This window comes from Mixophyes fleayi, chromosome 3 (assembly GCF_038048845.1).
Source record: "Mixophyes fleayi isolate aMixFle1 chromosome 3, aMixFle1.hap1, whole genome shotgun sequence".
Taxonomy (NCBI): Eukaryota; Metazoa; Chordata; class Amphibia; order Anura; family Limnodynastidae; genus Mixophyes; species Mixophyes fleayi.
Genome location: NC_134404.1, coordinates 55394197 through 55418012, shown reverse-complemented (window position 1 = coordinate 55418012; position 23816 = coordinate 55394197).

The window sequence follows — 23816 nt, the reverse complement described above, 5'->3', positions numbered from 1 at the left end:
TTGATTAAAAAAATATATATAAGTACATTGTTCCCTTTCACTACAGTTCCCCTTTATAATGCCACCATCACTATTAACAGCACAGAAGTGTATTGAAATCTTTTTATTCAATTCTATGTGAAATATATAATTTCTATAAAATGCCGCAGATGCTATAACATCTGTTTCAGTCTATATTCTAAACTAGCACTCTAAATAGGAAGCACTTTATTTTTAAAAAAACATTATTTAAAAAAGATGACTATGTTCCCAGCTTTCATGATACAGTGACTGTTGGCTGACAAATGATTTGTGTTCTCTTGCACCAATTTAGTACTTGACAACATAACAAGAAAGCAGTTACACTAAACCTTTAATAAGAACATATTTATTCAAAATAAACAGAAACCTTTGATGACATTAACATTTTAGTTCAATAGTAAATCTAAAAAACAAACTATTGACTGTTACATGTCATTCCTTTTCTAAAAAGGATTATCAGTTGATATAATTAATGTTAGTATAAAACATTAGCTGAAAATAATAATAAATAAAACCTATACAAATAACAAGCAAACTAATTACTCTACAAATGATTACAGTTGAGATTATTTAGTATTCTAGTTGAGAATCTAACCTTTAGGAAATAAGAAGCAAAAATGCTAATTTCTATAAACAAGCTAATTGGCACAAATATGATTACATCTCACCCAATACTGTTACATCCAAGTTAAGAAACATATACTGAAGGGAGCATCCACATTCATTAAGCACATTGCATGTACGGTTGTAATATATTACTTTAATCACAAATGAATGCAGGCATGAAATAAATAAATAAATGTAATTACCGTTGTCGGCAACTTTGTTCTACAAAAAGTTAATTTAATGAGGCAAACCTTGCATAAGTATAAATTGACTACATTCTGTACAAAATTAACTTTTTTTTCATTCTCCATAATCCAGTATGTTGTCTGTATTTATCCACATATATATGTTCTGTATGTAGGAATGAGTAAAACTCTGGTAGTTTGGTCCATCAGCAGAGGCGGATTGGCCATAGAACCTACCAGGTTATTTCCTGGTAGTCTGGTAGGTTAATGTGGCTGCCAGATGGGTTTTCTTATTTTTTATTCCTTCTGGGGTTTTTCTCTATATTTTTTTCTACCCAGCTGGAGCAGTTTCACAGCCTCAGTGGACAGCCCCTGCTTAAAGGGGGTGGACAGGGCTTGACTGGCACAGACGCTTTGGATTTCACAACAAGAAAATGACAAGTTTGAGCCTCATAGGCCACCATACCAGGAAAACGGTGCTTTAAACACAACTGTCTCATAAGTTACTGGCTGTTTGAAGAAACTTCAGACCATAGGACGTGGACCCCCGCACTGAAGACAAACCAGAGGATGTAGGTAAGATAAAATATCATCCTCATCAACATTTATTTATAGAGTGCCAACAAATTCCGTAGCGCTTTACAATTGGGAACAAACATTAATAAGACAATACTAGGTAATACATACATACAGAGAGGTAAGAGAACCCTGCTCGCAAGCTTACAATCTATAGGATAAAATACTTTTTATGCAAACTGGACTTTTACTTTATTGATAAGAAGTAAGGACTTTTATTTTCCTCCCTCCCCTTATTTTAATTTTTAACATAACAAAAGCATATTCTTCCATCTGAATGTTTTCATAGATAATATACACATCTTTACATATAGCCCTGCTGTAGCATTTGTTTTTTTATATGTATGTATCATATATTATAATGTGGGTATTATATATTGAGTGATCTGTGTTATGTACTGACATAGATTTACATTGTCTGCTATGAATCATTTAGAGCAGTGGATGCCATTTTCTCAGTTTGACGCACCCTTAGGTTCTCCATAATTTTTTCAAGGCACCCCTAAACCAAAATAATTATCAAGTAGTCCCCAGCCTTGCTTATCACTGGACCTTGCCACAGCACCCCTGTGAGATCGCTGCGGCCCATAGTTTGGGAATCACTGATTTAGAGTGTCTAATTTGTGTTTTGTAAAGTGGTCTAATTAACAGCAAATATTGCTGTGGGCACAAATGTGTTTACTTGAAATGTCAAAATTGCACTAGGTTAATACAGCACCTGTGCATATTACACAATATTAAATAAGCCCCGTAATGTGAGATATTTGTTAAATGCAGCATATCTGCTCGAAAAGCACAATGCGTTGCCTACTGCTGTAGCAATCTCTGCCTGCTGTTGCAGTGACTCCACTTATAATTGTGTGTTACGTTGGTCTTGCCCATCACCGGTGTGGCTAGGGATAACTGTGTGCTAGCCAGCCTACATTTGTGTTGGCCCCGCATAAACTTAGTTCGGTCCCATATAAGGCCTGTTTCAGAATTTGATGATACAGCTCTTTAAAGCCTCCTCTTGATTTACGTTGTATGTCAAGAAAAGCAAACTACTATTGTAATCTATACCTACTAATCCTGCTGGTCCAGAAGGGTTTGAATGCTAGAAAAATATGTGTGTTAATAGGACAATTGTGTTCAACTTCTAGAAGAAAAAAAAACAGTGCTTAACGGCTATTCAGTGCAGAACAACTATCTAATGTCAGTATACAGTGCAGATATCCTCTGCTATCCAGCACACAATAGAATGCTCCGCAATGATGACCACAATACAATGACCATAATGTACAACCCCTTCTAACGTTGGGAAAGCTGAAAGACTGCAAAAACCACTATGTCAAAAATGAATGTGTACACAAACATAATAAATTAATTGATTTTTTTTATTATTTTTTTAAAATATGGTGCAGAAAAGTCCATGGGGTATATTTACTAAACTGTGGGTTTGAAAAAGTGGCAATATTACCTATAACAACCAATCAGATTCTCTATGTCATTTTGTAGAATCTACTAAATAAATGATAACTAGAATCTGATTGGTTGCTATAGGCAACATCTCCAACTTTTCAAACACCCAGGCAGGGTAATTGCCCTGCCTCTGCTACTTGTGAAATGGAGCAGGTTGTACGTAGCACATCATTTTTCTCCTGAAGATAGGAACAATATTACAGTTACCTCTTTTGCCCTGTCCTTAAGTCGGCACCAAATACTTTGAGACGTCAGTACTTCTGATGCACGAACATGGTAGGGATCAGCTCTCAGATAAATGACACTGGTAGGCAGTGTTGTTGGCCATCAAATTGTGTATTTTATTATTCTGCTTTCCACCAGCTCAAAGCTAAAGTGTGAAAAAACGAAATGTCTTGATATAAAAGAGCTGCTGGAAAACATTAACGTTTCAATAAATATATACTTCATCTAATGGTCCAAGTACATTGCTATAAAAGATGTTTTATACTATATATCTCTTGGAAGGTGCCTGATACTCATGAATGTTTTACACAAAGAAAAATCAAATATAGGGAAAGAAAAGAACAGATGAGAAGACATTATTGCTTGTGAGCAGATAAATGAGGCAGACAGATATTGGTTCTAGTATGACAGAGAACTTAGGAACGTAAGCGTTAGGAAAACAGATTAGAGGATAAAGATAACAATGTGGTTAGCGCACCTCTTTTATAGTATATGTGCTTGGACATTTATTTCAGAAACTATCATTTCTATGAAAATTCAAAACATTTTATCAAAATGATACTTAAAATAACACAGATGAATATACATAAAATAGGAGATATATGCGGTTATTGGAAAACTATTATAAAAACAATGATAGTTGTCAGTGCCATGTTAACAATAGTACATGTTTAATTACATATTTTTTTTAAGTTTTAGTAATCTGGGGCCTGATTCATTAAGGATCTTAACTTAAGAAACTTCTTATTTCAGTCTCCTGGACAAAACCATATTACAATGCAAGGGGTGCAAATTAGTATTCTGTTTTGCACATAACTTAAATACTGACTATTTTTTCATGTAGCACACAAATATCAACTTTAAATGTCAGTGTACAAATAAGCTATCAAGTATTTGTGTTCTACATGAAAAAACAGCCAGTATTTAACTTATGCGCAAAACAGAAAACTAATTTGCACCCCTTGCATTGTTACATGGTTTTGTCCAGGAGACTGAAATAAGAAGTTTCTTAAGTTAAGATCCTTAATGAATCAGGCCCCTGGTGTCCCAGGTGCATTTCATCTCTTGTCACCTAAAGACAATATTTTATTTGACCTTGTGCTGGAGTCCCACCTGTTTTTGTTTTGGAAGAAAAGGTGGGTTTACAAGTGTTTGCAAATAATTAAATAAAAGTATCAGCTGTTTCAATATTCCTTCTGCCCAATATGTGGTCAAATCATTCCTCCAAATATAATTTATTAGATCATTGCTGACAGTTACAGTGAGTTGTAAATGATTTTAAAGTGCAATATAATCTTGGTTCATGTTAGGGAATTTATATCCATATGTTTGCATTATATGTGTGTTATTCATATATGACTGGTGTACCACAGCAACATTTGTATATATTCTTCTTATGTATTTGTGAATAATGGGCCTAATTTAGAGTAGGCCCCAATTTTGTGGCCCCAGCTTATACATAAAATTATGTCCGCAATGCAGCCAATCATAGGCTTGATGATGCTGATGATGACTGTTGTTTAAGTAAAAAGCAGAGTGAAATAAATTATTGTTAAAGAGCCATATAGCCCCCTTTGTCCATAAAAGTATCCAGCACCAGCCCGGTGTGGTGTTAATTGCCACTTTTGCACTGGGACCCAGATCTCTTTCTCTCCCCATATTAGTGGTAAGCAGCCCAGGTGCTGCTGCCTCTATTAGTGGGAGGTCTACATGTTTTAAATGATTTATTTAAACTTTTTCTTGCTATAGTAAAGATATGTCTTGACGATAGTCATCAGCACGTATCTTTATACCACCGCTTCAGGGGCCGCATAATATACAATTCCTAACAGACATATTCTGAGTGAATACCTCTATGGTAAACAACTTGTGCTTCCATGCCCCTGAGCTGCCTCTCTAGACATAGGGGGCTGCAAAAGCAAGTTGCTGTTATCTCAAAGTTACACTTTGTTGTACCATACATGCATACCTCCCAACATCTGGGTGGGCAGCATCAGGAGTGGTGAAGTGGCCACACCTCTTTGGGGGCTGGGCCACACCTGAGGGCATGCCTAGGGTTTTTGAAGCACTAGGCTGCCTCGCTCTCTCTCCTCTCCTCCAAACCCCTTCATTGCCATGCACAGCAGCAATGAACAGAATAGCTCCCAAGTTTCCCACCAAGCTGTCCCTATCAGGATGGCGAGCCAGAGCCCTGAAATCAGTACTGTCCTGCCTAAATTGGGACTGTGGTATGTGCATGAGCAGTGAAATAATGTACATTTTTAACGCTTGGAGTTGGACTTGGATATCCAACTCTATATCAGGCCAAGCAAGGGCTTGCACCTGATGAAGGAATCCATTGCTACCTGCTGTAAATTGAAGCACAACTCCTTACTTGAATCACATATAAATTGTAGGTTTAGGGCCTGCTGTTTTAGTTGCAATGTCAAAAACTACAAAATAACCATTTAAGAGACCTATTGGACATTGACCTATATAGACTATTGGTGTAATGCAATCTAAACTTCACCTATGAGCACAGCCATTAATAATGGTATAAGTGCAAATATATTTATTTATTTGATTTTCTCCCCCCCCCTTCCTTATTTGGCTTTGTTTCTGCACTTTTATTAGCATAAGTCAAACTTTATTTTAAGACATTATTCTTAAGAGCAGTACCCATTTCCCACATTTTTTATGATCTCCCCTTTTACCTGTCACCATTCACAGAATAAAAAAATGGTTTATTTTACTACTTATTTAATCTTGCCACTGTGGTTTCTTATACATTTACCACACATTAATGACTCAAGCTGTAGTCCTGTATGTAATATAAATGTTGTAAAGTAATACAAAAGGCAATTTCTTTCAACTTTTTAATAAATCATTATATTTACTATTTGACTTTTGAACAAATAGAAATAAAAATATACAAAATCTATTAAAACATTTTATATCTGTATATTAAATATTTATATCTGTCCACCCTACATAATTTAACATACGTCCTTTCAATGTTAACCATCACAAATGTAGAAAAATTGGTCTATTGCATCCTAATTACTGTCTAAGAGCCCTATCGTCAATTCTGGGATCAAGATCTGCAGTTTTTTTCAATGGCAAGCTCTCACCTACAAAGCAACACCATTTAAGTGTCTTCTTTAACATGTGCCTTTATGGAATAATGCTCTAATGCTGCATTATCTACATACATGGGCCCAAACATGTCCTTGTCCTTTGGTGCTGTTGACATTTTAATCATAGTAACCATGAAATTCCTTGTGTATAGCCACAGGGCAGTTCCTCATGGCTGGGGGAGACCAGCTTTATCTGGAGTTTGGCGTTTCTTTCACATATACATCCTGATGTTACATATAATCATAAAACAGAACAAAATAATGTAGTGTCGCAAATTTTCCAATTTTAATATAAATGTCAAAAATGTTCAAAATAATTACTAAAAGATATATTAGATAGAACTGTAAAAAAAAAAATCACATTATAATGACCTTTTGCTATGTCAACTCTAAACAAACCCAACTTTAATGTTTTTAACTTTAGATATGTATTATTGCTTACAATATGAATTATATTAAGGTAAAGATAATTATTTTGGATGTTTTTGCAATAAAGCGGCTTCAAAGAGATTGCTGTTCGGAAATATAAGCAGACTTAGAGTAATGAAGATAAAGTAGTTAATCTGGTTAAGCAGAAGGAGAATAAAAATGAAATTAGATGTGCAAAGGCTCAGACTGAGAGGCAAATGCACACTCTTTTAATAAAGAAGAGACAACCTTTCAGCTATGGGACAGTAGAGAATCAAAAGACGTAATAGGAAGACTACAGATGGTGGGAGAAAGTCGAGGATATAGCAGATCATCTAGAGCAGATGACTCTGGCAGAACTCTCTATACTGGAAGTAGACAAGTCAATTGGGCAAGAGTTTATGGAGGTGCTTGTTATACAATTAATGAAGTATTCAACCAGTCACTATTAAAAGGAGTAGGATTCACGATTTCATGTGACATAAAGGTAGGCAGAAAATGTAGTAAAGCAATGGGAAAGGCCAGTTGAATAGGAAGAAGGACTAGTATCAGAAAGAGGGAAATGGTAACATCACTGTATACTTGGTGACCATACATGGCAACTTTTATTTTACCCCCCTCCACACTTATGCCCAACTCTGCATGAAGCCTCTTATGTGCACTGATAAGGGCCAATACACCTAGCAATATATGCAAAGCGGGAAGCGTCGTTTTATTACTGTCTGTCCCTAACTTCCCTCAATTTTAGTCTTAGGAGTTAATAAAGTGGGTTTCTCTATTCTGTCCAATAACAATTACAAACAGATTTATAGGGCAAAAACATGCTTATTAGAGCAATAAACTAAGGTGCCCTCTGCACCCAGCTGAATGTGTTGGTACAGTCCAAATAAGTCACTGTCACTTAACTCCTTATTATTCTCAAATATTTGGCGAAAATTCCTAACTGAGAAAATATGTTATGATAGTCTACTTTACATGACCAAGATGGCTTGCCTTGAGTTGTGATGTGCCCAAGAAGGAATTTTAATCCTTAAATATATAGCTGTATGGTACACACATCTTACAAATGTATGCATGTCACGTACACCTGGTCGTTCAAAGTGTTAATATAAACATACAATAAAAATATTTGTTGCTAAGAAATAGACACACTTGTTCATACCTATTGTTCATGGTTAGACATGTGCACATGTTCGAAGGCGACTCTAGTTAATATCAGTTATTGGACAGCATCTGACGTCATGATGAACTCACCTGTTATCAATGAGTACATTAAATGTATGCACACCTATTAAAAGGAGGTTGAATTCAATAATAATGATTGAATGGTATCTGACGTCGTTAAGAACACACCCATTATTCATGATTAGATGCATGTGTTCCTTTCTGAGGTGCTTCTATTCAATATTACTTATTGAGCCATGACTGAGGTCACGATAACCACCTGTTTTTTAAGTGCAATTTTTATTCAATTGCTTTGTAAGGGCAGGGTTAGCACATGATTCTTTGATGAGCAGGCCGTTGGACTAGTGGTTACTCACTGCCATACAGCACTGGGGTCATGAATTTAATTCCCGAACCAGGTCCTTATCTGTGTGGAGTTTGCATGTTCTCCCCGTGTCTGCATGGGTTTCCTCCAGGTGCTCCGGTTTCCTCCCACACTCCAAATACATGTTAGTAGGTTAATTGGCTGCAATCAAATTGATCCTAGTCTCTCTAGGTGTGTGTATGTATATGTTAGGGAATTTAGACAGTAAGCTCCTATGGGGCAGGGACTGATGTGAGTAAGTTCCCTTTACAGTGCTGCAGATATAGTGGCACTATATCAATAGCTGATGATGATATATGGTTGGAAAATTGTTACATATATATATATATATATATATATATATATATATATATATATTGTTGTTATATAGGCGTTCATCTAGAAGTGGACACATTTGTGCTTAGAATGTACATAGGAAATTAAGCATTAAAAAATGTGTATTTACATGCTTTTATGGATACCATTGAAAAGTTGAGTACTTCTGGCACAGAAAAAGTTGAGCTGGAGGTATTACTATTTGCTGGCAGCCATAGTTTCCACTGTACTACAAGCAGGTATCCATATGTAGCATTAGTAGTTTTTCTTTACCTTTAGGGTTTTTGATAAGAAACTTCTTAATAAGCCATGGCTTGCTGTTGGCAAAACTGAACACAACAGAGGCTTTGGTGAGCCCATTGGCATGATGCACAGCAGCCAATGTAGTGATGATCAGTTTTTTACTCCCCAAAGGCTGGGGTGTAGAAGAGCAAGAGCAGGAGGGAAACTCCTAATCCAGGGTTTCCCAAACCCGGTCCTCAGGGCTCCCCAACAGTGCAGGTTTTCTGGATCACATGTGACATAATTAGGACCACCTGTGGATCTGTTACAATGTGTCACTCAGTAATGAATACACCTGTGCTCTAGCAAGGAGATAGGGAAAACCTGCACTGCTGGGGAGCCCTGAGGACTGGGTTTGGGAAACCATGTCCTAATCCATATGATATCCATGCTGGAGTAAGAGGTTCAGACTCTGCTGTTTACAACTCCAGTGTTACCTGTCTGGTTCTCCCATCCCCTTCTGAGGGCAGCTCCAGATGTTCCTCCCTAGGCAGAATGTGGAGGTGCTTACAAGTAGGTCACTGGGAAGGACATTGCTGTTCCGCTGGTGGACCAGTCAAGACCAGGTTGTCCACTCTTACACTAGTAGAAAGTGATGGTTGACACTTTCCACATATTGAAAAGCAGCAGGTTTCAAGGCAAGCCAGCGTTTAGGGTCTGGAGGAGGAATGTCATGTTTAAACAAAAATCTTTAAAGTTAGAGCTGTGTTTATAGCAAAACATTGTTGGTTCCTGTAGACGGCCGCTGACAACAGGATCAGAGTTGATAATTGTCCAATGTCTCGGTATAACACTCCAAATAACATTATAAAAATAAATACAGTAAATATATATATATATATATATATATATATATATATATATATATATATATATATTGAGAGTGAGAGATAAAAATAAAGGAACTGCATTGCTTCTCACTGCTTTCAAACACAACTTTTTGAATGTTTTGTGGACTCCTCAGAAGGGGAGCACTAGAAGACAAATGTGACAAGCAGCACCCTCCATGCTATATCTTGGCAACACTTTTTAAGTGATTGCTTGTAATACAAAACATACAAATTAAAAATCTTATCCTGCCCATCATTTCACTAATTCATCAGTTATGTGCATACTGCATTTTATAAAGCTCATAAAAGCAAAGCAATTTTGATACCTTTAAATACACCATCGGGCAAGTTGATTAAAACAAATAGTGAATGATCACTGGCTCCACCTAGAACAAGTTTCCAGCCAAACTGCATAATGTCAGTAAAGTTAGTAAATCCGAAATAAAATCAATTATTTCAAAAAGTAACACTGTTATTTGATGTCAAGCAGTGTAATGCATGTTGTAAAACTAAATATAAAGGAAAAACAAGTATCAAACAATACATTTCATATTTATGACATATAATATAGTAAAGCATATCAAAATTGATAACAATCTACCTACAGAATATTAATAATGTGTACGGAAATATACAAATATACAAACTTGAAAAATCAAATAATTGAAACAAATATGATGCACTGACATGAATTTAAATAAAACAAAACAAAAAGTACACAATACCAGACTAAGGGGTAAATTTATTAAGCTGCAGGTTTGAAAAAGTGGAGATGTTGCCTATAGCAACCAATCAGATTCTAGTTATCATTTATTTAGTACATTCTGCAAAATGACAGCTAGAATCTGATTGGTTGCTATAGGCAACATCTCCACTTTTTCAAACCCGCAGCTTGATAAATTTACCCCTAAGTGATTACTATTAAACCAGCCAGTATGTGATGAGTGAGTGGAAATCTTAGTGAAATTCAGTTCAAATTATAAAATGTATTTACCTAAAGTGTAGCGTTGTTGACAGTTTCTAAATGGTGCATATACTAAGCATTCTCCATGCTGTGTGATGAAGGGAAGGATGTGAACTATTGCAGACAGGGTCCAATGAGAAACGAGTAATGAAAACCAGAGCTGTCTAGTTAGCGTAATTTAAGAAAGAACACTGTCGTAGTCGTATAATTGTATGAAGGAAAGTATATTGGTTAATATTGCTTTACCATGCGATTGTGATCAGTATGCCACGTAACACGTGGTACGGCGCGATCACACGGTAAAATACACACGCACACACTAGCACTCTCACATTTAGTTATTTATATATTGGTTCCATTCCACAGTGATTTATGGGCAGATTGTATTTAGTTTGTCATTATATATATATATATATATATATATATATATATATATATATATATATATATATATTAAGTATTAAGGTTATATGTACACTTTAGTGATACTTAAGATTCAGATTACAGGAAACATGTCATGTTTAGTATCATTTTAATCCCCTATTCATCAGCAGGTGTCCGGTTCATTCACCGAAGGGATCGCACATTGCAAACTCTAGTTAACAATGTTAGGGAATAAATGTTTCAAATGTTACTGACTGTGTATTGTGAATAGACTAGCTTAAACTGGTTTCTGGACGGTAGAATCATCTGGAATGTTGACCCTCACCCTTGGAGGGGGTTGTTTGAATTGGCATATGACCTGTTTACACTGGACCCTCCTGAAGTCTGGACCTATAGAAGCAAGCCACGTCATCTGTATTGTTTTCTCTGTAACACTGAGTGTATATATACAAGCTCCCTGGGACCAGCCAGGCCAGTCATTCTCTGACCACAGTATTCTGTAGTGAAGTACTGTTCTAGCTGGGTCCAGCAGAGTGCGCAGCGATCGTGGCGGTATGTATGTATGTATCTTTGGCATCAGCTGTACTGTATTATAATTATGTATTGAACTGCTAAATATTGCATCTGCTAAAATAAATTGTTTGTGCTTTGGAAACACAAGAAATCGCTTAGAAAATGTTTATTGGAAAACGATAAAACTACTTTAAAAACACAGTACCAACCTATGTCTCTGATGGGAGACAGAAATGTATAGCAGCCACAATGTGTTAAAGACAGAATGCAGGCTTAGTTATGTGATTTAAACCAATTTAATAAAGTAAAGAAAAAGGTGCCAATATTATGTACATCTATATGTACACAAGTCCTTGAAATATATACATAGTAGGGAATCATTCCATTATGAGATGGTATAAACACCAAGTGATAACTTATAAATGAGCCTCGAGAACATCTAAGAGGTGTATGACAGAGGAAAGTAACATCCGCCAGAGTCTAGGTTAAGAAATAAGTGTGAAGAAGTACTTAGATGCAAAAGCCAACTATAAGAACATGTAAAAGGGCCATATTTGCGTGAGTAGCAACAGGAACAAAGTGACAATCCCTGGAAAACAATGAGAACATTACATTTATAGTTCATATAGAAGGTATATAGTCTATACTGACCAAAGAACCACACAGATAGTTCTGTAGGTTTGACTTAATTAGACTTCTGGAAAAGTTTCAGATAAACCGTATACTACTGATCTATTTTCAAGTGTCTGAGCTAGACAAAGAGCAAGCTAGATATGATATATGTGTCAATAAATTAGAATACTTTAAAAAAACTAAACATAATGAAATGGCAATATGTTTCAAAAGTTTTACTAAATAACTGAGAAGGGGCTACCTAGATATTAATAAATATAATCTGAAACATCAGTAAGAAATATCACGTATAACTCATGCATATGTCCGTGTATAGTGAAAGTTTCCATCCAGACAAAATTCATCAGGTAATGACAATTTCAACTCCAATAAGTGGAAATGCTCAATGCATTTTCATGGGGAAAAGTATAATAAATACAGTAAGTCACAAGTAAATGGCATATTGTATAGATAAAAAGCATGGTTTATATTTAATATCAACAATATGAACACTTACGTATTACAAGGTGTTTGAAAGCTCTGCTATCTGCTCCTTGTGTATACTCTGCCCAACAATAAGTGCATAGCGAACAAGTAGATAAAGGCGCAGGCCACCTTCGTCTATTTAGTTTTATCAATGTATAATTATTAATTCTGTTTCTGTAGCAAAAGTGTTTATGATGGATGCTATGTTACGTTCCAATTATATTGTATGCCTAGTCTTTAAAAAAAAAATTTGTGGGTGCACTCTACCTTCGTCATTCATCTTACAGATCTATTTATATAACGCCTTCAAATTACATTACACTTTGCAATTGGGTAAACACAGTATATATATATATATATATATATATATACATACACATTCATACAGTATTTACAGAGGGGACCGATAGTTGTGTAGATGGTCGCTAAATGTTGAGTTTATCTTGAACATGGTAAATTGGAATGGAATTTTTTTTTTAGTGTCCTTTAGACTGTAAACATCAGCTCAGAATATCGCCAAAGGATATTGAGAAACATGCAGCAAGGTGTCATCCATATGTTATAATAAAATATTATCAAGATGTCTTTAAGGACAACTTTATGTTCATCCAAAAAGGGTCTACTGCTATCCTGGTGGTGCCTAAATGCCTTTAACCCATAGTACACATCCCCAAACTAGTTTATCTAGTATATTAGGTATGTTAGTCTGATTTAAAAAAACAAAACATGTTGATACATTGCAAAAGCATTGGACCAACTTAAATATGGGCTAAGAAGTGAAAAACAAAAATTCCCAACTTGAGGGATTAAGGGAATGAATAGTCCATGTTCCAAAATAAATAACCATCACTCAAAAAACAATTGCTACCCTGCTAAATATGAAGGCCCTTAGGGTGGACTGTCTGCAAAAGGAGAATCCAATAGCATTTTAATCAGTTGTCAAAGTGGGAATTTAGAAGTGTCAATATGAAAATTTGAATTGAATGGTCGCGTTAGGGATTTTGATAGTTTGCAATTAATAAATTAATTTTAAATATGTTTAGATCACGAGAGAATATGTTTGTACAGTTAAAAGTGGGCAGGTTTCTCTTTTGTATCCACAAGCTGGATACAGTGTAAATAAGGTGTATGTAGGATGAGAATGTGAAAGTAGACTCATACCTTTATAATACAGGCTGCACCTCTTATTCTAGTGCAGCATTTCCAAACATGGAGCACCTATGAATAATAATATAACAGTATTAATATAAATAGATATAACTTACATTCTAAAATCAACAATGATAAACAAATGTTAGTAAAAAAAAACGTTTTACAATGGTAACATTACATTTTTCAGATCCTATATGGATATATTGCAGAGTACAAATAATTCCTTATTATATAACTCAGTTGTCTCCAACTTAGGTGACCGATTTTTTTAGAGTTATCAATGTAAAGAAATAATTTAATCACCAATATGTTTTTAAAAATGCATTCTATCTTATACCAAAGGCTTTTTTATTTTTTAGCAAAAGCAAGTTTCACCTCTGGGTCATGGAAACAATGTTGCAATTTTGTTTAATAGAACTGCTCACCTGAAAGGCCCAATTGCTAAAAGTGTTGCTGGTGAGTCCTTTTTGTTTTTGATTTGTAAGATGTGTTGCCTATCCATGTTCATGACTTTTGTAATAGCTGCCTTAATATCTTTGTCCAAATAACGACATTGAATGAACCTTTACCCCATATGTTTTTTAAAATATTTATTATCACCACTGTGTCAATAATGTTTTTATTAAATAATAGTATTGCATTTTTTTTATATGATTGCTGTTTTTAAGATCACTATCTTTATTGAAATAACGTAGTTAACTTTCACTTAGTAAACATTCGTTCTTTGGTCATTTATTGATTGTTATTGTGCATTTAAAGATATAAAACCGCTGTATGAGACTTGTTTATATATATATATATATATATATATATATATATATATCTACTATATAAATGCCTAGTGGGGTGTGTGGAAAAAAAAAAAACTAAGCTGCAGCGCCACCTGCTGGGCAGAGTTATACACTGACCTATATATTTCTTGAAGGAGAAGTGACAGTTGGGAGTGGTTGGTGGTTGCCGGGGGTGACAGTGGGGAGTTTTTAACACCTTAAGTAGCTTGATGAAGGATGTGGCGATGAAGATGCAGGATGAGGTGATGGAGAAAAATGATGAGGTGGTGACATGTGGACAAAACCACGTTAAAAAAGGGCGCTTGCGTCGGGAAGTAAGGCTCTTCTCCTGAGAAGGCCTGGGCTAGGCCCAAATGCATGACAAGAACCTTTTTAACACCTTAAGTAGCTTGATTTGACTAGAATGCATGAGTATCATGCACGGGTTAACTTGTATATATATATATATATATATATATATATATATATATTTGCACAGTATTATACATTATAGTATTAACTGGATTGCAGTCATAAAAGATGCCAAGTTTAATTAGTTTCAACAGACCCTTTTTGATAAATCACATTTGATTTGGCACTAGGACATTATAATGAAATTTATATTCAAATTCAAAATATTGGCAGTACATTTATGCTATCTTGGACATTGTTAGTGCCTCATTGTCAGGATCTTACCTGATCCCCATTCCAGCGATGTTGGATCACACCTGCTCAGTGCGGGCCCCCAGCATAAAACTTGCTCTGACACTGAAGCAGTGTTAGTGCTACAAGTGTCCTCACTTGTCTGACTCCCTGTTCCTGTGCATTCTGTCTGTATCCTTCTTCCTGTGATCTGTCCCTCTGGATTTTAACTGACAGTCTGTGTAGCAGTTCCTGGCTCGACAGACTTTCTTGCCATCTCCTGTGTTATACCACACAGTACACCTGTGCACCTGGCACACTTCATTGCTTTGTCTAGGCTCCACGTAGCACCTTACATCCTCGTTACTGCAGGGCTACATCTAGAGATGTTCACTGACCCCCGTTGTTCTGGTTTTGGTTTTGGATTAACTTCGTGTTTTGGTTTTAGTTTTGGCAAAACCGCCCTTGCGTGTTTTGGTTTTTGCTTTGGTTTTGGATCTGTATTTTATAGAAAAATTGCTAAAATATGCTGAACTCACATAATTTTGCTCATTTTTTTGTTCCTACATTATTTTTAACCTCAATAATACTAATTTCAAGTCATTTTCAGTCAATTTCAACACCCTCATAGGTCACAATTTTATTTTCATACACTTTCGGACAAAGACTGCAGCAACCTGGCTGGATGCTAAGCGACAGAGCAATAACACAAACACACGGCAGTTCATTGCACATCTAGGAAACATTGCCACGCAACTTATGTAGACACAGGAATGGATATTATAACTGAAGTGGCATAAGATCTGCTTCAGACAAACTTTGACACGCTTCACCTGTTCCTTGGATAACTGTGTTAATTCTAAAGCTAATGCATGGCGACGAGCGCTGCCCCCCCTTCCCCCCCGGGATGCATGCATTTATCAGACCAAGGCCAATCCAGGGTGCCCCAGCGGGTTGGAGATGGTGAACCCAGTGAAAAACAAAGTATGTGGTCACATGTACGGGATACAAACAATTGCAAGGATGATTGGAAACAAACTTCAGATGTCCAAAAATTGGCTGTGATCATTCTGACGTGAGCATATCGGATCTTGTTCCAGACAATGCACTGAAAAGAGCCATTGAAATTCACAACAAAAAGCAAGGTCATGACTGAGCTTCGAATCATTCCCAATTCCAAAAAATTATAATATAGTTAGGTACCTTTGACGTAAAGTGCAGATTGCAAACACTTTGTGCAATACTGATGAAACAGCAGCAAAGTGTAAGGTAATACATATACAAGTTTATTAAGACACCCATGCTTACATTGCTTCAGCAAGCAACGTTGTTCTTTGTTGACAAAACTGTTATCTTTATACCGTTCAAAAAAAATAAAAATCATCCTCCACCATCCTTTGGATGTTAATAGTTGATAGTAGGATCAGGTGGAGTTACAGCAGAGGTGTCACTAATTTTGGTCAATTGTTTTACAATAGACAAGACCAGATGTCAAAATGTTGAGTCATCTGCATCATCAATGGGTGTCTAAGATTTTTGCAAAGCACACAACAGTATATAGCACATGTATGGTAACATTGGCAGACAGTGGTAGCTAAAAGGAAAAGTGGTGCAAGATGGAATTGTCCTTAGGCCCTCCCACCCACCCTTATGTTGGATGTTAAAAAGTACATGCACACTTTACCAAACCAAGCACTTCAGTGCCACTTTTGGGGCTGATGTGCTTGGTTTTTTGGGGCCCACACAAAACAAGCTAACAATGGGCTTAAGGCACCTAAGGTAACAGTGCTGCTAATGAACTCTACTGTGGCAAGATGTTGTTGTCATTATCCTCAGCCTCATCCTCACCCTCATCAGTGTGTACATCATCCTCACACATTATTAATTCATCACCGCTAAAATCCACCATTACAGAAGTCTCTGTGTTTTGATGTAATTGTCGGGAAAGACCTTCCTCGTGGAAATTGTAGTTCATTTTTATGAGCATCATCTTTTTCACATTTTGAGGAAGTAGCCTTCTACGCCGTTCGCTGACAAGGTTTCCGGCTGTGCTGAAAACTCCTTACAAGTATATACTGGAGGGTGGGCAGCTTAGGCAGTGCAAAGCGAGTTGGTACATGGGTCACCAAATTCCCTTTTTTTCCTCCCAGTATGTAAAGGGACTGTCTGATGTGTCTATTTCTATGCTGTCATTAAAATAATCCTCTTCCATCCTTTGGATGTTGATAGTAGGATCAGGTAAAGTTACGGCAGAGGAGTCATGTTTTTTGGTCAATTCTTTTAGACCAGACCAGATGTCAAAATGTTGTGCTTAGTCATCTGCATCATCCCTGAGTCTCTTGGGAAAGCTAAGTTTTATCCTAGCAGCAGTTGAAATACTGAAGGAGGAGGCGCCGTCCTGTCACGTAACACTTGACATCTTGCTCACCAGGAGCTCCTTGCATCTCTTCAGATCTGGGTCAGTTGGAAACAAAGAGAAGACATAGCTCTTAAACCTAGGATCAAGCACAGTTGCCAAAATGTAGTGATCTGAATTCAAGATTGTGATAACTTTTGCATCCTGGCGAAGCGAATAAAGTACTTGATCTACAAGTCCGACATACTTAGCGTCATTGCTTTGTTTAATCTCCTCCTTCAGTTTCTCAAGCTGCTTTTCCAAAAGTCTAATTAAGGGAATCACTTGACTCAAGCTAGCAGTATCTGAACTCACTTCACAGGTGACTACTTTGAATAGTTTCAGCATCTTGCACAACACTGAAAGTATTCTCCACTGTGCTTGAGTAAAATACATCCCCCTCCTTTCCCAATGTCATGGCTTGTGTAGTGAGCGTGGATTGCATTTCGCTGTTCCTCCATCCGCAGAAGCATATACAGAGCAAAATAAATTGCTCTTGCAGGTGCTGCAATCTCCTAACATGCTTTTGTCGAATGCCAGAAATGTCCAGATATTTTACGGGCCACAGACAGCATCTCCTGTATGCCCCTGTCATTGTTTTTTAAAGTTTTGCACCACCAAGTTTATTGTGTGAGCAAAACAGGGAATGTGATGGAATTCAACCAGCTGTAATGCTCTGACAATATTGGTGGCGTTATCAGAAATGACATATCCTGAGGAGAGTCCAAGCGGGATAAGCCATGTTACAATGACATCCCTTAGTTTTTGTAACAGATTGTCAGCTGTATGCCACTTAGTAAAGCTGGTAATACACAGATTAGCCTGCCTCTGAAAAAGTGATGTTCTTGGGTACATGCTGCTGCTGTTTCTGCTGGTGAAAGCGAATCCCCAACCCAGTGGGCTTTCACAGTCATATAATCTTTAGTTTGCCCAGTTCCGCTTGTCCCCATATCTGTGGTTAAGTGTACAGTGGGTAGAATGGCATTTTGTAGCCAGATAATTACAATTTTACAAACCTTCTGGTAGAGGTGAAGGGTAGCTTTTCTAGTAAAATGGTGTCATGATGGAATTTGGTAAAGGGACACAAGACCTCAATTAATTGTCTAAGACCAGCTGCATTAATAGTGGATATTGGACGCAGATCTAATACTAGCATAGTTGCCATTGTGTCTGTGACCCGCTTTGCCACTGGGTGACAGCTTTCATACTTGCTTCCTCTTGCAAAGGATTGTTTAACAGTCAATTGTTGTATACTACTAGTAGTCTTCTTCTTGGTCTGCTTCTGGGATGAAGATTAACCCCCAGGAGCAGCAGTGGGACTAACACTCAAGAATTCTTCTGAGGAATCCAGGATATTATTATTATTATCCTTTATTTGTTAGGTGCCACAAGGTTTCCGCGGCGCCGTACACCATACAAACATACACTATACAGGGTGAAACAGCACAAAACAATAAACAAAAATACCAGTACTTCAGAAACTCCAGGCAAGTTCAGCAATAAACATGGAGCAGAAGAACAGGGGAGGAGACAGGAGGGAAGACGGCCCTGCTCATTTGAGCTTACATCCTAAGGGAGGGAAAACAGAAAAACACAAGGGGAGCCAGAAGAGGCAGAGGGGAGAGCGAGTGGAGGTGAAGGGGTTAAGTGGATGGTCGGTAGGCTTTAAGGAAGAGGTGGGTTTTCAGTGCACGTTTGAAGGAGCACAGAGTAGGAGAGAGGCGGATGGAGCGAGGGAGGTCATTCCAGTGAAGGGGGGCGGCACGGGAAAAGTCTTGGATTCTGAAGTGGGAAGAGGTGATAAGAGTGGAGGAGAGTCGGCGATCATTGGCTGAGCGCAGGGAGCGAGCAGGTGTGTGAATGGAGAGGAGGTTAGAGATATAGGGGGCAGTAGAGTGGGAGAGAGCCTTGTAAGTGATGGTGAGGAGTTTGAAAAGGATTCTGTAGGGGAAGGGGAGCCAGTGTAAGGCAAGGCAGAGAGGGGAGGCAGATGAGAAGCGGCGTGAGAGAAAGATGAGTCTAGCGGCCACGTTGAGTACAGAGCGGAGGGGGGAGAGATGGGAGTAGGGGAGGCCGGTGAGGAGGAGGTTGCAGTAATCCAGGCGGGAGATGATGAGTGCGTGTATGATGGTCTTGGTGGCATCCTGGGAGAGAAAGGGACGGATGCGGGCAATGTTGCGTAGTTGGAAGCGACAGGCTTGGGCAAGTGAGTGAATGTGGGGGGCGAAGGAGAGAGAGGAGTCAAGGGTGACCCCCAAGGCAGCGGAGTTGGGTGACAGAGGAGACGGTGGTGTTGTTGATGACAATAGAGAGGTTGTGGTGGGAAGGGAGTCTGGACGGAGGAAAGACAATGAGTTCCGTTTTCGAGATATTGATTTTGAGAAAGCGTGCGGACATCCAGGAGGAGATGGCGGTGAGGCAGTCAGACACGCGAGAGAGGACAGCGGAAGAAAGGTCAGGAGAAGAGAAGTAGAGTTGAATGTCGTCAGCATACAGGTGATACTGAAGACCAAAGGAGGAGATGAGAGCACCAAGGGAGGAAGTGTAGAGCGAAAAAAGTAGAGGGCCAAGAACAGAGCCCTGCGGGACACCAACAGGGAGAGGGTAGGGGGGGAGGAAGAGCCGGAAGTGGATACTGAGAAGGAGCGGTTAGCGAGGTAAGAGGTGAACCAGGTATGGACAGATCCGGAGAGGCCAAGAGAGAGAAGAGTTTGGAGCAGGAGGGGGTGGTCCACAGTGTCAAAAGCTGCAGAGAGGTCGAGGAGGATAAGAAGGGAGAAGTGACCCTTGGATTTGGCCGATAGGAGGTCGTTGGTAACCTTGGCCAGGATAGTGGAGGAGTCATCTAGCCTTAGCAATTTGGATACATTACTAACTCGCTATTGAGGATATTTATGAGTAAGTTGCTGTGGGTGTAGATTTCTGGTGTTGGGATCTAGCTGAGAGAAGGGAGGTAGATGATGCGGGACTGCTTGTTGTTATTTTTTAGCATAAGTTTTTGATTTTCCAACAGCTTGCCATGAACTCATTTTAAATGGCGTAACATGGATGAGTTTCCTAGATGGTTAATGTCCTTACCTTTACTGACTGTGGCTTTACACACGCTACAAATGGCTAGGCAACTGTCGTCAGGATTTGGGTAGAAATAATTCCACACATAAGAGATGGATTTTTTGGTCTTATGCCCATGCATGACAACGGCCTTCTTTTTATCACGTGCAAGAACTGGTCATGACTGACCGTACAAGAAGATGCCTCAGTGACAGTTGCAGAACTAGAAGTCATAGAGAAAGGCAAAGGGCTCATTCTTTCCTTACCACTGCGTGTGTAGAATGGCATGTTGGCAATTTTATTTTTTTCTGCAGATAACTTTGCCTGGATTACAGTTTTTTTTTGTTTTTTTTTACCAAAGTAAAAGGTTTTTTTTACATTTTTGTTTCCCTGGCTTAAGAACACTATGCAATTTAACATAGGCTTTAGCAGATGATGTAGAGGAATTACTATCATCATAACTGGTGCCTGCAGCTGCTTGGTGCTGATGATCTTCTGTGTACTGCTGTGAATCCATTTTGATAAGAAAGTAAAATGTGACTGCAGATTTTGAAGAACACTGCCAGCAGTATTATTTCTATTTGAGCAAAGACAATTAGCAATGGAGGTGTCCTGTTTGTGTGTTAGATATATAACACAGTACAATGTGATTGCAGATTTAGAACAAGACTGCCAGCCCTATTATTTCTATTTCAGCAATTACAGTTAGCAATGGAGCTCTCCTGTTTGTGTGTTAGCTATATAACACAGTACAATGTGATTGCAGATTTAGAACAAGACTGCCAGCCCTATTATTTCTATTTCAGAAATGACAATTAGCAATGGAGCAATGAAGCTCTCCTGTTTGTGTGTGAGTTTTAACTCAGTAGAATGTCACTGCACACTTTGAAGAACACTGGTACCCCTCCTCTTTCTTTTCTAGCTATGACGCTGCCCAACTGCACTAGAGACTGCCAAGAACTGTGCTACCCCTTCTGTGTCTCTTTGTGAAATGGCACTTGATCGCCGTGGATGGCGGTAAATAATATCCAAAACTCACGAGATCCGATGACATAATGATGATGTTTTGCCTCGTTATCAATTCCAAGGGCACACGAAAGTACAGAGCCGGCTCGGCTCGGTGCTTGGATCTGCTAAGTTCGGGTGGCTTCGGTTCTCAGGGAACCGAGCCTGAGCATTTCTAGTTACACCTAGTGACAGACCAGTGGACTGCATCCTGTGAGTTCTCGGCAGCTAAACCCATCCCGCCTTGTGGTGGTTCTTGGTGAACACTGTGAAATTCATTACACTCTGCACCTTTGATCTGCACCCTTGGTCAACCAGCGCCAATCTATATTAGATTGGTGCAAATTTTTAAGCAAAAAATTTGCTTAACAATCCATGACAAAAATTATTAAATTAAATAAAAGAATAAAAACTCTCTGAATAGAATTTGGGTTGAGCAGAAAATTCATGTCTGTGCTATATTCTGCATTAATTTAGCATTGTATACACTCTACTCTATTTTTAAAAAAGCATTTGAAAACGGTTTCTCCATAATTGATCTTGTCTTCCATTTTTGGCTACATTTTTCTGGCAATGTAGAGGTCTAGTGTGGTCCAAGAAAGGGCATAAGTAAAGATTTATAAATGCCGAAAAAGTGGCATAACCATAATTTTCAGTAAACCAATGTTCCAACTCAAATAATCTACTGATATAGAGCGACTTACAATTATGTCTAATGTAAAATAAAAAAAATAAAAAACCTGGGAAGACTAAAGGTTAAAGTCTTTGTTTAGGGTGAAAAACCACATTAGTGTCACCATATTGTTTATAGAATAAACGTTTAACGACAATACCATGAATAATATATGTCCTTTATGGCCTTGGAGAAAACGGCTTTGCAATAAGTGTTTCTTTCAGTGGGACTTTTTCGTAGGGTTACTAAACGCCAGACAAATCTTTCACATAAATAAAATGAATAAAGAAAAAATAAGGTTCCCAGGGGAAAGGTAAAACTAGTGGACTAAGGATACGCCGGATAGGTCTGACAAAAATAAATGCATCTTGTCATGTATCTGAAATTCTGCTTCCCTGCTCAAAAGGGTCAAATTAAACATTAAAGCGTTAAATCATTTTTAGAGCTACAAGGTTAACATCTCCTAGCAAGGTAAGGGACCTGGGAGATTTCTAAAGTTCTGTGCAGAATAATGTAATCTGTAACAAATCTTCACTTCACATAGAATCAGGATCAGAAACCATCAGAAGTATCATTTCCATCACATCAATAATAGAATTTGACCACCACAATCCTCCAACTACGCCACCGGCAAGTAACAGATGTACCATCTTGTCAACATTAATGCACGGTGAAAACTATAAAGACTATGAATGCATTGTGTGGCGGATTATGACAGCTGACAGATGATCCATTGACCCTGTGAAGTGAGAGAAACCATCCACAAAATGAATAAACTACATTTGTAACAACGAAAGACAAACATTTTCACCATCTGCGAGAAATATAAAAATAACATGATTTAGGAGCGTTGGAATTATAGATTAATTCCTATTAGATCTCACCGCTGACTGTGAGGCAATAATAACTCAGAAGAACAGAAGAGCAATATAATTTCAGATATGGGGAATCTGGACCTAAGAGCATAAAAAAATGACAAGTGTAAAAAATGAGTCTGTTTTATTTCAGAACTTTTTGTTTACTTGAACATCTAATCTGTACACAAAAGTTATTTGTCCAAATGTTTCAAAAGCACAGAGCCGAGGACCCTTAAGTAAAACAAAGATTTATCATATCTTTGCTAAATCGAAATGTTTTCTCTGTAGACAAAATCTACATCAGACTTAAATGCACTTTGTTTATTTACAGTATGTAGCAGGAAGTACCCGACTCCAAAAGAGAAATTGGAATATTCAATACATGCAGTTCCTCAATGATCATTGTTAAACTACAACAACATCTTGTTCAGGACACCCTTGGGGTTAAAGGAAGCTCTAACCTGTCTGGTTAGGTATGTCTACATACCAAGTCTTAGGGATGTTAGTGGTGAAAGCCCTTTTAGCTAAATGGGCACTAGGAGTTTTTCTGTATTTTCTAATTTTTCACTTAATTTCAAAGAGACAGCTACAAATGAAAGTGACATTTTAAATCACCTCCAGCACAAGCTGTCACTGAACATTAGAATATTGACCTGTAATTTCAGGCTCGTTGTAAATGGTTGAAGACAAATGGACATATCTGGGTAAGTCACAGGATAGACGTAACAGGCAGATTTATCT